General features: G+C 39.8%; 1 pseudogene; it reads right to left on the bottom strand.

Moving 5' to 3' along the window:
• Positions 1-1,508: 1,508 nt before the first annotated feature.
• On the bottom strand, positions 1,509-3,190 carry LOC101581036 (annotated as a pseudogene).
• Between the last annotated feature and the right edge of the window lie 2,265 nt (positions 3,191-5,455).

Here is a 5,455-nt window from a genome sequence, read left to right as displayed (position 1 = left end):
GTCAGTCCCTGGCTTAGAATTCAGGTCATTCCCAGCCTCTGAAGAGAGTAGACACCTTCATATGAATAATGAACCCTCTAGAGACCCTTAGTTCCACCCAGTAATTTTCAATGCTTTGGACAGACATGGTTCACTGTCTCATATTTCAAGCCCCTTGCAGAATCCTGCAGGCCAATTTTTTTCCCCGTGCCCTAACATTAAAGACAGTTTTGTTAGACATAAACTTCTTAGGATATATGAGTTAAGGTAGAGTAGAATTACTTCTCAGAATATACAAAAGCAAAATCTCCTTAGTCCTAGGCCATAAATTAGGCCTTTGTGAAAGAACATGATAGAACTTTGAGGTCACTAGGAGACAATGAGCCAGGGTTTACTATGACAGAAGAAAGGCTGCTACTTAAGTCCCAGAGAGGGCTTTCTTTCAACTTCCTCAGTGCACCCTTCTGTTCAGTCCACACTGCGCCTCTATATTTGCATTCATAAGCTAAATAGTGAGCCTTACTTTTGCTATCTCTTTCATTTTTATGAACAGTTTATTCACAGATATTCAGATCTCTAAATTATAAGGTCATATATTAAGTTAGGAATAAGACATTGGAGGAGAATCAGCTCCAATTACAATAGCTCATCATGAAATTTGAGGGGCTCCTAGGCTTCTGAGAAGCCTGCAAAAACACTGGGCCCTTTTCTCAGAAAAAAACCCCACATATAGACCACGTTTTTCATTCAATTAATTGGAAAGGCTCCTCAGATTTATAATCTATAGCTCATATGAAAAGAAATAATCCTAGTGAGAAAGAAGAGGCTAGGTTGAGGAAGAGTCATGGTAATAAATAGGGCCAGGTCTCAGAGTGAGCAGCTCTTGGATGAAGGTAACATAATGCTTACCACTGTAGTTATCAACTCTCCAAATTTAGGACACATACCTTTCTCTCTTGCATTTTTGTGGTCAGCAAATGAGTGGCATGTACACAGTACTGATTCAGGGACTTGGGCTTCTACCTTGTGGTTCTACTGTCTCTGAGAACCTCAGATTCCTGTGCATACTGCTACCAAGAAAGACCACAGATAAGATATAGTTACTTCTTCCAAACCTAAGCCTAGAAATGCTAGATAGAATTTCCAATCATATTTAATCAATGAGTTTTGGATACAGGACAACATCTGCATTGAAACAGGGCTAGATAATGTAGCTCCTGTCTCTATGAAACCATTGCTAAATGTTATCTCCATGCCATGGAAAGGGTAGCAAGAATTTTTGGTGGCCAGAGAGCCATATCACTTCCTAACCATAACTGGCAAATGAAATTAAATGACAATAAATGAAAAGCTGTCCTGAGAGGGAAAAATGTTGCAACAGTATACTATTATTTTTTTTACTCTTTTTATGTTTTTAATTTTAATGACGGTAAGAGAAATGAACTTTTATTATCAACTGAATTGTATGGAAAATCAAACCAATTAAATTAGACCCATGGTAAAACAGAAGGTTAGCTAAGTGTCTAAACCTATGGATATAATGCGCACAGATAAGTATCAATTCCACAGTCTTCTTTAAGAAGTTGAAGTCTTTCAAATGCAATTTCACTATGAACTGGTCCAGATATCAACAGCACTGGTGTTGCTTTGATGTTGTTATTTATCCACATGCGAATCACCTCTGCCAACTTGGCTGCACTCAACAGAACCTGCTGCTTCACTTGGGAGCTTTCTGTTATGCCCAGCACTGCCATGTCTCCAATGGTACCTTCCTTCATATCTAGTTCAGCAGTTACTGTGCCTTCACGATTAGCAGCTTGGAGCTGGGCCACCAGATCTGCACTGTCATATCCTGCATCGTCAGCTATGATGGTGGGCAACATTCTCAGGGCTTTAGTGAAAGACTCCATTGCAACAACTTTTCCTGGTGTTCTGCTGGCAAGCTGTGTCATGGCATGCACCATCAGCATCTCAGAACAGCCTCCTCCATAAACTCTTCTGGGATCCTTCACAGTCTGGGTGAGAACACAAAAAACATCATGCAACAATCTTTCTGCTTCATCTAGAATTTGTTGAGTGGTGCCACGCTTCACCCAGGGCAACAACAGAAAAGCGAATGAGTTTGTCTTCTCCAGTCATAACTTCTTCTATAAGTCTGCAACTTTCAAGCTTCACCAGTTCTGGATGATCAAAAGTAGAGGCAATTTCAGCACCTGTGACAAGAGTTAGGCATTCCACACTTGCAAAATCTGCATGCTCAATTGCCATGACACTAGAAGCACCAAAGAGCTCTTCAGGGTAATTATAAATTATCTGCCTGTTAATAAAACAATTTATTCCATGCTTAAGAATATGTTCAACTTTCTCCTTCATTTTTTTCCTTTTCTGCACGTTCTATTTCTGCAACTTTTGCTATAGAATCAACTCTTACCAGGGAACCAAATATCTTTATTTTGTCTGTATCCATCCATCCCTGTATTTGAAATAAGAATTTTGACATATTCAATTCCCTTTAGTTGATTTACTCCAACTTTTTTATCTGACAGAAAGCCTTCACCTAAATAAGAATCTGCTAGACTCCCTCCCACCCCCTGCCTGGCTTCTTGATGACATGTATCGCCTCCAGATTACCAGAACCTTTCAGCCTGAGAATAGCTTCTACAGCTAATTTGGTAAGGTGGTCTTTGTGATGAGTAAGAAGTTTTGATGATAAGATTGTTCATGCAATATTCATCAAGTCCTGATGGAACTTAACTTCATCAGAACCATGATCCACTGCAGCGCTCGAGAGAGTCTCTCTCGCAGCCTTTGTGGCTTCTCTCCAGCCAGCCATGATGATCTATGGATGAAGCTTTTTTGCAATTAAAGACTTGGCTTCCCTTAGTAATTCTGCTGCTAGAACAGTAACAGAGGTAGTGCCATCTCCAACTGCATCATCTTGAACTCTTGACATATCAACTAAAACTTTAGCAGCTGGATTGTCAATCCCATTTTTTTTTAGAATAGTGGCCCCATCATCGGGTACCATCAGAGAAGCATCTCATCCACTGTTTAAAAGAATTTTGTCCATGCCCTTGGGTCCCCAGGTTGTCTTTACCAAGTCTCCAATGGCAATAGCACCAATAAGTGAAGACAGACAAGCTGTTTCTGCCCTCTCTTCATCTGCTTCAGCCTTGAAGATGTTAACAGGTGCAAGGGAAAGGGATGCCATGGTTTCAAAGAATTCGCCACACAAACCAGCCCTCACATCTCACGCCTGGCAGCAGGCAGGCAACAGTATATTATTAAGCTCAAGGCATATGTAGAATGGGACAGCTGTGGTCTCAGTTTGTAGTTCTTCAAGGAGGTAAGATGGTAGACAAAAATTGTCTTTCAGCTCCAGAACTTTCCTAAACCAGCTGGTCTAGACACCCCTCCTCTTTAGCTATATCCTTTTCTCTTACTTCTAAATAAAAGTGTCAGTCCCAAGAACATTTTCTCACCCGTAATGAATACTTTCATATCCTTCCATTTGAACCAGAATTTAATTGATTAATTGAAAACAAAAGTTAAGCACAGAATCATTTTTTAAAATTGTACACTTGGGGCCAGGGAGATGGCTCAGTGGAATAAGTGCTTCCGTGGCAAGCACAAGGGCCTGAGTTCAATCCCCAGTTCAGCCAAAAAATAAATAAAATAAATAAATAAGTAAATAAATAAAATTGTACACTCAAGGGCCAGCCAGAGATAGCTCAGTGAATCAAAGCTCCTGCTTAGGCACATGCAGGGACTGGGGTTCAGTCCTTAGCTTGCTATGCCAGCCTCGGCCCAGGGCACTCTGAGATGATGTTTGAGACTGGGCGTGGTGGCTCATGCCTGTAATCTTAGCACTTGGGAGGCTGAAAACAGGAGAATCACTATGAGTCTGATCTGTGTATGAGACCCTGTAGGCCCTGTACTGAATAAAAAAAAAGTGCACACACAAACTTGAAATAGTTTATTTAAATGAAAACATGTGAATGTATGTTCATTCACTAAGCTTTGCTATACTTGCAAGTCATTTTCTTTCAATACAGACCTGTTGATAGGAGCTGTAGGTTTTTCTTCTTGCATGAGCTGTACCAAAATGCACTGTCTATAGTTTCCAATTTCAGAGTCCTGAAGGTGGAGTAAAACACTTGTGAAGTGAGCTCATTGTGTAATCTGTCCAGTTCTCAACTGATTTTTAAAAACCTTTTATAATTATTTGACACATACATAATTCAACAGCATTTAGCTGTCCAGTACTATTGAAACTTTCCAAAATTTTAAAATTAGTTACCATAGAAACAATTCCTTTTTCAATCATATTTTATCAGTTCACATGTTCCATGAATTAATTTTAAAGACAAGTACAACTGTAACAATTATCATAAATAGGAGTGGATAAAAAGATAATCATCTTGTAATAAGAACTCAGCCAGAGAGAACAGAAGCACAGGTTTGTTAGTGTGGCCCTGAGTATTCAGGGCCCCACAGACCCCAGTCAACATGTTTTGCAGTTGGAATGGCAAACCTTAGTTAATTTCATATGATTGCCAGCTTCCAAGATGGCCCACAGCAATCCTTAGTTTTTGGTATTTTCATCATCACCAGTCTTCTCCTATACTGAATTTGTAGCTCATCTGGGTGACTATTAGAATACCGTAGAAGTATTTCGCTGTATCACTGCAGAAGGTTGATCATAAAGGTTTTTGCATCTTTTGCCTTGGTCTCTTATACCACTTGCTCAGGAAAAGCGAGTCATCATGCCACAAGGACATCCGAGTGTCCCCATGGAGATAATCATACGGAAATGTCTGGAGTTTCTCACCAACAGTCAGAACAAATTTTCCAACCATGTAAATGGGCCACCTTGGAAGCAGACTTCCCAGTCTCCATCATGGCTTAAATTTGACTACTGAAGTAAGCAATCTCAAGGCAGAACAACTTGGCCAATCTGCTCTTGGATTTCCTCATCCTTAGAAGTTTTGGATAAACTTAAATGCTTGCTGTTTAAGTCAGCAAGCTTTAGGATGAGGCGTTAGCAATAATAAACAACTAATAAATTTGGCAAAAATGGTTCCATGCCTATCACTTAAAGGTCGTTCTGCAATAACAGAGAGTCCATTGTGTTGGAAATTGCCCTCCCTACATTTGGTTTTCTAAGAGTGGTGATCGTAGATCACATGAGAAGTAGTTTAGTAGGTTTAAGGGTATGACCAAGAAGGAGAAAGGACCATGTAAGGATAAATCTTAAAATCTTAACCTTTTTGACACCAGATATAACCAAGCTAACACATTTAGGCTTGTTTTAGAGTCTGGTCAGACCACCAAACATTTTAATTCAGAGTGTGGTCCATAGGCCATGGCACAAATACTGAATATGACTCTACATTTTAACAAGCACCCAGGGTATTTGTGTATACTTAAAAGTCAAAGGTGAATTTTTCCAGAGGATCTGAAAACATCATATCAT

This window comes from Octodon degus, unplaced genomic scaffold (genome assembly GCF_000260255.1).
Source record: "Octodon degus isolate 3935 unplaced genomic scaffold, OctDeg1.0 scaffold00069, whole genome shotgun sequence".
NCBI lineage: Eukaryota > Metazoa > Chordata > Mammalia > Rodentia > Octodontidae > Octodon > Octodon degus.
This window is presented reverse-complemented; position numbering and strand designations above follow the sequence as displayed.